The following is a 13,148-nucleotide window of genomic DNA, read 5'->3' as shown; positions in this document are numbered from 1 at the left end:
TCCTTATTTTTTTCTGCGTTTTGCCCATACTGTAAAACTACAAAATTCAAAGCTATGGAAACTTTATCTTAAATATATAGTTATCCAAAAGATCAAAGCACAATTGAAATAAATAATTCAAATCTATTTCAAAATGTTTAGAACTCTCTGTCAACCTACGACTATGGATTTAAAGAATCTGGATCTTTGTACAAACTGGAAACTGGGGTAGGCTAGGATCTGAGCAGAGTGAGGTGTGGGTGCTGTTTAGAACTTCAGTAAACAAGTAGAAGATAAACTACTTCCAATCCACAACTTCCTCACAACTGCACCGTTTATTTAACCACAACACAGTTCATTCCACACAATCAGGAAGGGATTTAACTGAGACCAAACACTAAAAGGAGTAAAAAAAAGAGCATTGGCCTACTGTGGGTTGTACCCTACGCATCCCATACTCATGAATACATGACGGGTAATCCTGTTCTCTATGATGTTCTAGTAGGTGTACAATCACCAACTCTCTTCTCACCTGTTATCGGGACCCTCAAAAAAATCAGGTTTTATTTTTATTTCTTTTTTAACTATAAGTCCTTGATATTGCTATAGGACCTTTGGAAGAACATTTATTGTCAACTGATCCTTGACAACCCAGATTTTATATGTAAACTTTCTTCTGTTTTATTTCAGTGAATAGATTTGTTACATTTTTCTCTATCAATCTGGTTACAATGAAAACTATGATGTTTGATGGGTTTTATTACTTTTTGTAGACTTTGTCTTAGCTGGTTCTTGATGACTAAGAAAATCATTTCTGAAACAAGCATAAGGAAGCTCTTTGTCTTCTGAAAGAAAATAGCTCTTTAAGCACTTAAAATTACACTTTTTAAAAATATGTCAAAATATTGTGCTACTGTGATATATTCATCTTTGGTAGCTATTAACTAGCTGAGAATCTGCACTGCTGTGGATTTGTAGAAAACACTGTTAAAATATTGCTCTCAGTATTGAAACCTAGAGACTGGCTAGTCCCCAGAACATTTAATGGTGCTAGAGAGCCCTCTGGGTAAATATCTGTGTTTCATCATTCGGGCAATGTTGACAAGCTCATTGAAGCAGACATTTTTACTGCACTTAATATATTTTGCTTTTTCCCTCCTCTATGTTCATCCATATGTTTTTTGATGATAAGAGCTGAGGAAATGCCATGGATTCAGGCTGGGTAAGTCTGTTCTGAGTAGCTCATTTCACTATAATCTCCAGGTCCTTCCAGTTGCTTTCATTGTATTATTAGACTTTCCAGAAGAATACAGAAGGAGGTGCATTTGCTATCTTCTGAGTCATGGTAAACATGGCACCAACTGTTATACCATAGCACATTGGAAACACCATCTTGCCCCCAGTGGGGATGCACATGAGCAGTATAGCTATAGTGGTCCATGTGGGATAAACTAAAATCTAGATGAAGGATGAAAAATATATTCTTCATCTGTGAGCAGAGAGAAAAATGAGTACTCTATGAATCTGATTGTTTTCCAGCTTTGTTTGATGATAAATTCTGATCTTTTTAATACATTCTACATGCATTGGTCAAATATTTTCATGACATTCACAACCTTGATATTATCTTCATCCTTTGTATTTAAGCTTTAAGTAAATATTTGGCAGTTAATATAGTCAGTTTGTCTTTGTAATTGGTAGAACATAATTTTATTAGATCCTCAAGAGTTGTTGCTGTTTCCTGTTTTAGAATAAAAATAAATTTCTTTTTTCAAGTTAGTTGGTATAATTACATTTTCAGATTTGAAATAGTCTACTGGCTACTATTTTAAGCTTTTAGTTCTCTGTAACATATCCTGGTAAAACTCATCAATATGTGATAGTAGAACCTTTCTCACCACAGTTTTACAGTGGAATTAATTCTCAGTGCCCTAAGATATTCATTGTATGTAATGAATGAACTTCTGTGTCTTCAGCATGGTACATACATTCTTGGGAGAGCTGACAAAATAGTCATTCAAATCATTTCCAGTAGGGGTTAAATTTTTTTTAAAACTCCAGTTAAGAAAAATTAGAATTTAAGATATTTTCACACTTGATCTTAGCCAAAAGGCCGAGAAGCGATGAATTTAAGATATTTTCAAACTTTCCCTTCTTCAAACAAAATTTCATGTTGAAGCTAGAATGGAAATCAGATGAAAGCTGAACTATTCTAGATAATATAGAAGCAGTGTCTGGAGAAAATCTATGGGTGGCTTTAAGCAGTGCCCATACATGGATGGTGCACAGTTACAAAGCTGTAGTGTTATGATTAGTGTAGATGCCTTAAGCACCGATAGCTAGAGATATTATGCAGCAAGTGCCTCATAGAATTCTATCATGTCCTCTTGGAATATTGAGTTAAATTTTTTTAGGAAAAAAAAACATATTCAGATAGCTTTAGTACTTCCAAGGTGACTATTATTTCTGGAATAATGGAATAGACATACTTTTCCCTCTTTTTCCCTGCTAAGTACAACTAAAAGCTCTGGATACTATGTATTAAAAACAAAAACAAAAAACAAAAAATCCATAGATTCCAACAAGTAGAAGGAAGATGGCAGACCAACTAGTGACCTTGGGACCCAAAGAGTGACACAGTAGTGATTTTCTTGAGCTTCCTTGTTTGCTTCAAATAACCAAACCTGGAGCTGAAGAAGGTGGTGACCTAGATATACCAACAAACACAAACCAAAAAGAGGTCAACAAAAGACTGTTCTCTCTGGCTAAATACCAGGAAATGGGTAGCCTAGCAAGGCAGAAAAATTTTAGATAGTAACCACTCCAGTTCAGCCAAACACCATTGAAAAAAACAAGGCCTCACCCGTAGTCCTGCCAGCAAAGGCTGAGTAAGGATCCTAGACTGACTTCAGCCAACACCAAGGAAAAAGCCAGGTGGCAAACTTGTGCTGTAAAAATCACATGGGGAGCCCAGGAATTTCATCACCTGGCAGCAAAATATATGCTTCTTCTTCAGTGGGGTGATGTCAGAGGAGGACTGGAGGAAAGTTAGAATTTGCATCACTGCTCAGTGGTAATGAGGCCACGTTGCCATCCCTGTGGGGTTAGTGGAGTCCAAGTGGGGAGGACAAACAAAGTACTTTTACTTCTTCCAGGCAGGGAGGTACCCATGGAGGTCTAGTGGGAAGCATGAATTCCCACCTCCATTAGGCAGTAATGTGGGTCCATTACCCTCAGTGTCGAAGGAGGTCATGAGGGGGCCTCTACCATATTTACCATCATCTGCCAGTGAGAAGGTGGTGCCCTCTTCTTCCCCTGTTAGGTGTCAGAATAAACTAATCCAAACTTATTTAAATAAATTTGAATCTCATTACATAATCTCATTACGTAATACCTAAATGTTCAGGATTCAGTGTGAAATCATTTGTCATGCCAAAGACTAAAAGGATTTCAAACTAAACGAAAAAGAAAAGACAGTAATTGCCAACATCAAAATAACAGAGATGTCAGAATTAACTGAAAAGATTTAAAAGTAGCCATCATAAAATTCCTTCAGTGGGAATTGAAAAAAATCAATTACAAAAGTGTTTGAAACAAATTTGGAAAATGGAAAGTTTCTTCAAAAAAAAAAAAAAAGGAAGACATACAGAAGAAATAAATGGAAATTTTGGAACTGAAAAACACAGCAATTGAAATAAAAACTCAATCGATGTGCTCAAAGAGAAAAAAAGGACAGAGAAAAGAATCTGAGAATGGGAAGAATGATAGAAATTACTCAATCCAACAAAGAGAAAATATACTGAAAAAAAGAAAATCCGAACAAAGCCTCAGAGATCTGTAAGACAATGATAAAAGTTAAGCATTTGTGTCACCAGAGTCCAGAAGGAGATGAGAAAAAAGCAGGGCTGAAAAAATAGTTGAAGAAATAATTGCTGAGAAAGTTCTCCTGAGGCACCTGGGTGGCTCAGTTGGATGAAGAGACTCTTGGTTTCCACTCAGGTCATGATCTCAGGGTTGTGAGATGAACCTCCGCATCAGGCTCTGTGCTCAGCAGGGAGTCTGCTTGGGGATTCTCTCTTTTCCTCTCCCTCTGCCCCTCCCCCTGTCGTGCGATCTCTCCCTAAAATAAATAATAAAGAAATCTTTTTAAAAAGTTTCCAAATGTGGCAAAAGATATACATTCACAGATTCAAAAAACTGAGCTAACTTTAAACATGATAAGCCCAAGAAACCCAAAATAAGACACACTTCTGAAACTAAATCCAAAATAAACATTTGAAACCACAGAGAAATGATACCTCATCTACAGAAGCCAAACACTTTGAACTACCACAGGTTTCTTATTGGAAACCATAGAAACTGAAAGAAAGTGGCACGTTTTTCCAGTGCTGAAAAACAAAACAAAAGAAAAAACTGCCAACTCAGAATCTTACATCGTCTGACATTATCTTTCAGGAATGAAGGAGATATCTAGACAGAAGGAAACTTAAAATATTTTTGCCAGCAGACCATATTAAAAGAATGGCTAAAGGAAGTTCTGTAAACAGAAAAGAATGATAAAGAAATCTGGGAACATCATAAAGGAGTAAAGAACATAGTAAGCAAAACTATGAGTGTATGTAATAGACTTTCCATATCCTCTCGAGGTTTCTAAAAATGTTTGATAGTTGGAGCAAGAACTATAATACCATTTGATGGTATATCACGTATATAGAGGAAATATTGAAGAAATTTGTATTATAGGGGCGCCTGGGTGGCACAGCGGTTAAGCGTCTGCCTTCGGCTCAGGGTGTGATCCCGGCGTTTCGGGATCGAGTCCCACATCGGGCTCCTCTGCTGGAAGCCTGCTTCTTCCTCTCCCACTCCCTCTGCCTGTGTTCCCTCTCTCGCTGGCTGTCTCTATCTCTGTCGAATAAATAAATAAAATCTTAAAAAAAAAAAAAGAAATTTGTATTATAAATGGAGGTGAATAAAGGGATGGAAAAAGATATAAGGATTCTCCACTTCACATACTAGTAACATGACACCACCAGGAAACCATGATAAATGATGTACATAAAATAAAATACTTAGAGAAACAACTGAAAAAAAAAAAAACCTGTGCAAAGATTTACACTCAAAAATGCTATAAATAAATCAGAATAAAATTCTAAGGAAAAAAAAAAACCCATAGAGCAGGTAAAGAAAGCAGAGAAATGAAAAAGAGAGCACAAAGAGAAAAAATAAAATGTCAGATTGACACATTAATAAACTAATCATTAAACTAAACCTAAATGATCAAAATGTAACAATTTAAAGACAGATAGTGTCAGAATTGATTAAAAAAACATGATGCAACTATATACTGTCTACAAGAAACTCAAATATAACCATACAGGCAGGTTAAAGTAAAAGGATGGTAAGTTACATTATGCAAAGATTAATCAAAAGACGGCAGAAAATTGCCAGAGATGGGGAAGAGCATTATACAATGATACGAGGGAGCAATCCATTATGAAGAAATGTAATCCTAAATGCGTATGCACCAAGAAACAGTGCTGCAAAATATATAAAGTAAAAACTGACAATTAGAAAAGAGAAATAGACAAATTCACAATTACAGTTAAAGACTTCAATACCAATCTCTCAACAATCAATGTAACTAGATATAAAATGAGCAATAAAAAAACTCAACAACACCATCAAGCAACAGTATCTAATTCCCAACACTGTCCCCCACAACAGCAGAACAGGCATACTTTAATGGTGCCAAGGGAACATATACCAAGATAGTCCACTTATTGGCCGTAAACCTCAACAAAATTTAAATTTAAATCATACATAATGTGTTCTCGGGCCACAAAGGGATCAAACCAGAAATCAATTACAGGAGTATGATAGAAAAATACTAAACAAAAACTAACTAACACACTAAGCCAAAGAGGGAGGGAACTTTTTTAAAAATACACTGAACTGAATGGAAATGAAAATACAATATATCAACATTTCTGAGACACAGCTAAAATAGTACTGGGAAGGAAACTGAAATCACATGTATTAGAAAAGCTTATACTTTAAACGACCACCTCAAGAACCTAGGGAAACAAGGACAAAATAAACCCAAAGTAAGCAAATAGAAGGATATGGGAAAGATAACAAAAATCTATGAAATGGAAAACAGTAACACGATAGAGAAAAACAAATAAAACAAAAAGCTAGTTCTTTGGTAAAATTAATAAAGTAATCAAACCTCTAGCAAGACTGATGAAGAAAAAAGAGAAGACACGAATTTTTAATATCTGGAATATAAGAGGGAATATCATTACAGACCCTTCAGGCATCAAAAGGATAACAAAGGGATACTACGAACATTTCCAAACATAATAAAGTTGACATTTTAGGTAACATGAACCAATTCCTCTATAAACACAAACGACCCAAACAGAATCAAGCAGAAATAGAAAAGTCTCAATAAACTTACAACTGTTAAGGAAATTGAATCCATAATTTAGAAATCTCCCCTAAAAGAAATCCCCCAGTCTCTGATGGGGTAACTGAAAAATTTTACCAAATGTTGACAAAATTAACACCAATTCTATACAATATCTTCCAGAACCTAGGATAGAACACTTTCCAACTAATCTTCTGAAGCTCTTATTATCCTGATACCAAAGCCAAAGAAGAGATCAGTGTTTCTTGTGAATATAGAATCAAAACTCTAAATAAAATATTACCAAATAGAATTCAGCAGTATAAAAAAGGAATTATACACCATGCCAAGTGAGATTTATTCCAGGGATGCAAGGCTGGCACAGTGTTTAAAATCAATCAGTGTAATCCACTCTATTAACTAGCTAAAGAAGAAAAATCACAAACTTATATGCAGGGAAAAAAAGAAACATTTAACAGAATTCAACACACATTCATGACAGAAATCCTCAGAAGAATAGGAATAGAGAAGAAATTCCCCAATTTGATAAAGAACAGTAACAACAGCAAAAGCTATAGCTAACACTATACCTATTGGTGCAAAATTAAATGTTTTACCCCTGAGATTGGAAAGGACATTTGTTCTCAACACTTTTATTCATGAGTGTTGGCAAATACAAGAAAAGGAAACAATAGGCATATAGGTTGGAAAAATAAGAAAAGAGTTTCCTATTTTCAGATGATGTAATTGTCTGTGTAGAAAATCCCAAGGCATCTATGAGAAAACCCGTAAAGAATTAATAGATTAGTCACAAAGTCACACAATACAAAATAAACCTCTGCACCAAATGTATTTCTATATATACTAGTAATTAACAAATAGACACCAAAATTAAAAATATGATATCATTTGTAATAATTAAAAAAAAAAATTAAACTAAACATACAGCCACCATGCAAACCAGCAATTTCACTCTTGGGCTTTTGTTCCAGAGAAATAAAAATTTATTTTTACACACAAAAACTGAAAACGATATTAATAGAAGTTTTGTTCATATCTCTAAAAAATAGAAGCAACTCAGATTTCTTTCATAAGGTGAATATTTAAAACAACGTAGCAAATCCATACCAAGGAATATTACTCAGCTGCAAAAAAGAATGAGCTATTGATACATGCAATAACCTGGATCAATTTCCAGAGAGTTATGAGTGAAAACAACCAATATGCAGTCTGATCTCATTCATATAAAATTATTGAAATAATAAAATTATGAAAAGGAGTACAGAGTAGTGGTTGCTAGGGGTTAAGGAGGGGTGGGGATGGGAAGGACTTTGGGGTGTGTATAGAATAGCAAGATGAGTGATGCTTGAGGGGGTGGAAATGTTCCATGTCCTGAACACCAGTATCAGTATCCTGGCTGCAGTGTGGGACTACAGTTTTGCAAGATGTTAGCATTGGAAAATGAGGTAAAGCGTACATAAAACCTCTCTGTACTATTTCTTACAACTACATGTGAATCTAAAATTATTTCAAAATAATACAAAATGCAGATAATGTGGAAAAGAAAGTTTTCACATTTGCTTTTCTCCTGGTATCACCAGTGCATCGGCCGATGCTTTCTACAGTGAGATTTCGGTTACCTTATCAAATGCTTAGTGTCATTTAACATGGACATATGCCAAAAGTAAATACTGTCTAATTACAATGTTTAAGTGTGTTCTTTGCTGAAGAGTTTGATTCTCACCAAACATATCTAGCAATGTGAGTAAAACGACCAATTTGCATCATCAACCTGCAATTAGCTCACATACGCTTTCCTCTTGCCTTTTCAGTGAGGAAATGTTTTCAAAATAACAACAATGTGCATATAGTTTCACTAAATATGTACTTGCTTATTCAATTAATAAAGACATTTTGGACATGTAGTACATATTTGGTATAGGCAGAAAAACAGTAATTGTCCTTAGAGTCCTTTAGTTTAAGGGTAATAAAAAAGATGTCAGTGATTCCAGAAATATATCATCTTAACCAACTAATGACACATTACATTTTAAGCCCTCATACTATGTAATGAGTAAAATTCGTTTTACCAAATCTTGAAAATAATATGTGTCAGGACATCTGGGCTGAAATGTCCTCTTTAAAAAATAATTAATAAATAAATGAAGACATTACCACACAGTTTGAAATTTTATATCAAATTAAGCCACTCTAGATTAGAATTTCCATGATTATATGCTGATCTCCTTTACATTTTCAAAAGCAACATCACTGCACAAAGGAAACTTTTCTATGAATACTTGAAAAACAATATGGTATTCAGTGCCTTCGAAATTATCCTTTTGTCTCTGACCAGTGTACATGCCAAAGAAAATTAAAGCAAGAAAGTAAGTGAGTCCATCAATGGGCGAGATGATTTGGTAGGGATCACAATTTGGGGCAGATCAGTCACACTCTACTGAAGAGCATAAGACAATAGTAATGCTACTTACATTTTGGCATTGCTGAAACATTCTCTGCCTTTCATTGGCGCCTAGGGAAAATTATGTAGTTATTAAGTATAATAACACTTTTTGAAAAAGAGATTGCTTCATTGGATCAAAAGACAGGCTGCCAAATTTAGCCACGCTCCTTCCTTTTTCTTTTTCTTCATAAAGCAAAAGTAATTGCTTTCTGTTTATTCTTTGCCTAGTCTACGAAACTTATTTTGAAAGTAGTCATACAAAATGTCCGCATGGACAGTAAGAGGTACTTTGTAGACTAGGTGTTATTTAATTAAGTATAAAAAGCTAATTTAAAATAATACCATAGCCACAATAATGAGACAGGTCTGACTGAAGACCACTAGAATGCTTTTAGCATCCCCCTCCGCATCGGGCGGTGGGGAAGAGGAGTCGTCTCTTCACAGCTCATTCTTCATCTGCCCTGACTTATCCTGGGAAGCACATTCAATATTATTTTAGCTTCCATTTCCTCGTTTCTCTTTGATTGGTTAGAATAGTACCAAAGGTCTGAAATAAAGTGTTCTTTAAATATATATATTTGATTTAAATGCATAAATATACATATGTCTATTTGGATGGAGAAGAGTCAGAGAGGATATTACAATCACAAATTGGGTCATTCTTTTATTAAGGTGGCAAAATACAACTAGGGGTATTTCTGAGTCACCATTGTTCACTTATTAGCTGAAGATTACAGGAGCAATAGAATAGAACACTGAGGTTATTGACAGCATACATCTACACTATCTAATAGTAAAATAAAAAATTTCTTCAAAATTAAGACTTATCAATCCTCTTCCTTTCACGAATCCTACTACATCATCTTCCATGTTGTTCTTAGTTGTATCTGTTAGTGTAACAATATATTTAACACCAAATTTAGGCATCCTTGAATGATGCTGTCTTGAATACTCATCTCTCTAAGTCTATTTGTATTAAGATACTACTGTTAGCCAAAGGGTTATTGATCTATGGTTGGTATTAATTCAATGATCAGCATCAATGCAGAGCAGAGCTATAGTGGGTAGAGCTAAGTGGGTGCCCTGTCTTGAAAAGATTTTAAAATTCTTTTAGTCGTATGATTGAGGACCAGGATCACAGTATCTCCAGATTAGCACCCTGGCACATGAATAAATGTAAAGTTTTAAGGATTTCCATGCACAAGTAATTTAAATAAATATAAAATTAAACAATTTTTCGTTTGTTTTACTGTAGCATATCTCAGAACTCTTCTTATATTCATGAACATAGTAAGTGGGACGTACTTTGGGAAATACTAATCTTTCCATGGGAAAGAAAAGTTCTCTATGTGAAAAAATATAATATAAATAATATTCTCTTTTCCAACAGGCATGTACCAAATTGCCCGACGAAGTCATCGGACCCAGGTACACAAGAATAATGCATTTAAAAGAATCATCTGCTGCCCATTTTTCATTTGTTGTGATATTTGATCCAGACTATTTCATGTCTCCCATTTAACTTCTTGAATAAAAAATTAAAGCTAAAAGCAGGTCTAGTACAGGAGAAGAGCTGCGGAGGGCCAGAGCTAGGCCAGTGGGCTCTATTTTTGAAGCAGCCTTTTATTTCTGCATCTCTGATATCCAAGGCATAGCTTTCAAAAACACTTCTCTTGTGACTAGGTTGCTTTTATCTTTCCCATTTTATTAAAAGAGTTAAATGGAAGGTATTCAGAAACTCCAATTTAGCTTTTATTTTTCAATAAAAATGACAGTCGAAAAACAGTATAGCCACAGGAGAGGCAGGGCAACCTGGCACAGAGGGGGTGGAAGCCCGCTGAGCTGGGACTACAAAGTGTTTGGATAACACACTCACCAGGCTTTCTAAATACCTTGGTGAGACACTGTAAGAAGAGGGCAAATAATAGTCTTCATCTTTGAATTCACCCGAGCTCTTTCTACTGTCATGAAATTTTTATTTAAAGAAATCTGAAAAGGAGGCCATTTGAATATGGTTCTTGAATACTCTAATGTGCCTGTTTGGGTTTGACGGCTTTGTGCCCTACCTTAGAAAGTGTAAATTTCACATCTTCATTTTAAGTCAGATGGTTTATCCCCTAGGCCTCTCTAACTAATCATAATGCTCATTTGACAGTGTGTCCTTAAGTAATATTTACTGAATTTATGCAGTGATGTCCTGAATTGTGAACATGAAATGCCCCCATAAATAATCTTCTCAAACATCACACGTTTAGAAAAGACTCAAGTTTGACAAAAATGCCATGATCCTTAAATAATTTCAGAACAATATCTCAATCGCATTTTCCTAAGATATACGCTATTTAGAATCGGATATTTAGAAGAACACGATGGCTTGGCTTATTTGATTTTTGCCAGCACCATGCACTGTAATGGTGGTCCCACTCACTAACTGATTTTAAGGGTGGTGTATGTATGTGGATAACACTACTAATTGACAGATTATGATATAGAAAGGTTCATATTGACTCTAATATACTGACTCAGATATAACAAATTTTTGCAAGTATTGTCAGTCTTGTTTTAAAAAATTCTAAAGGAGAAAGATTTCACATTGGTGGAGACCAGGACGTAAATGGGAGAGATTGAAATGAATGAAAGGGCCAACCTTTCCATAGAGCAGCACTGGGAAAGGTTCAGAGTCAAGCAACTCAGACTCCTGGATCTACTCTGCTAAGATGTAGATTTTGCGACCTTAAAAGCAGATCTGAATGTCACACCTGGCTTTGTCTTGCTCCTGGATGGAGATATTCTGCATTGAGTGAAAGCTGAATAACTGGCTTTTGCAGTGGCCCCCTTGTATATCCAAGCCTTTTTCAGTCAGATGAGCCAAGTTAAAGTATTAGTGAAAATGAGTTTCTACAAGAAAAATGCAAGTTTCCAAGTTTCTGTTGTTCTGAGTAATTCCTAGTGAAAAATCAGTATTACAAATATGAACTTTTTTCCCAAATGGTAGCTTACAAAGTCAAACATTACCTTTTTATTAATCAGCTAACATGCTGCCATGCACATATACTATATGAATAAACTGCACAGTATTAATTCAAAAGCACCAAAGTGCTGGTTTTAAGAGTTTATAATTTAATGGTAAGATTAATTGGTTTTTCCAGTAGGAAAAGAAAAGCACACAAACTAATTCTTTTAATCTTGTTTTAAAGGCATAGTATTTACAGCGTAGAGTAGAAAGTAAGATGCTAGATTCACTTTGGGCTGTCTAGGGCTTGAAACCCATTTGCTAGCTGTGTGACTTGGAATAAATTATTTAACTTCTCTGTGCTTCAATTTTCTCATTTGAAAAGGGGATGATAATAATACCCGTGTACAGTTATTCTGTATTTTAAAAGAATTAATATTTATAAACTATTTTAAAAGTATTTGAAATGTAATAAGTGCTTTAATTGTTAGACATTATTAAAGTGTGACATGCAGGATAAGGCATACTAGCTTTCCTTTGTTCACCTGGTTATCGGATTAATGCACTAGCACATTTCCCCCTCAATCCACTCTTATAATAGTTACCCTAGAGACAGAAATGTTTATCCAGCCCTCTTTTTTACCAGTAGTTAAAAGTTCATCAGAAAGTAAAATTAACTGGAAGGATATAATAGATAGAATTCGGGGGGAACAACCCTCCATGATGTTAATGTTTGAATTTTCAGGAAACTTCTGGTTGTCCCTTGGTATCCCTTTTATAACCCAACAGATTACCCAATAGATTTCCCTTGATAGATATTTGTTTAACTTCTGAATATATAAATTATTTTGACTTAAGTATTTCTGGTGGAGAGAAAATATTATAAAAGTTGGCTTTATATTTCCTACAAAATAAGCTATCCCTATACTTAAAAACAGTGACAAGGCCAAATGTTTTAAATTTACAAATGATCGCATCAAATAACTGTGAAAAATCAAAATGCAGTCGTTACCAAAAATTCTTTAATATGTTGACACATTTGTGGTAACTGCTTAAAGTCAAAAAAACCAGACATACCAGGTGGGTTACTTAACTTCCATTAAAGAAACAAGATTAACTCTTACACGCCTCCTTTCCTAATGAAAGGAGCCATCTGCTTTATTCAAAAAGATTCCTGGAATTGTGACTCTTATTGGTTCCTCTATTACCGTTTCCATTTGGTAACATCGGCTAATTAATAGATTGATTGCATTTTGTCTATTTTGACTTTATAGAATGAAAGCTTCTTAAGAGATGTGATAACACCAGAAATGATATTCCAAAGGACATATGATTTTATCACC

The 13,148-nt window shown here is 34.8% G+C and overlaps 1 pseudogene; it reads right to left on the bottom strand.

The window, feature by feature from the left end:
- Positions 1 to 1,973: 1,973 nt before the first annotated feature.
- Positions 1,974 to 2,104, bottom strand: LOC113253083 (U2 spliceosomal RNA; annotated as a pseudogene).
- Between the last annotated feature and the right edge of the window lie 11,044 nt (positions 2,105 to 13,148).

This window comes from Ursus arctos, unplaced genomic scaffold, assembly GCF_023065955.2.
Source record: "Ursus arctos isolate Adak ecotype North America unplaced genomic scaffold, UrsArc2.0 scaffold_6, whole genome shotgun sequence".
NCBI classification, from domain to species: domain Eukaryota; kingdom Metazoa; phylum Chordata; class Mammalia; order Carnivora; family Ursidae; genus Ursus; species Ursus arctos.
The sequence above is the reverse complement of the archived record's forward strand: the minus strand, read 5'-3'. Positions and strand labels throughout refer to the sequence as shown.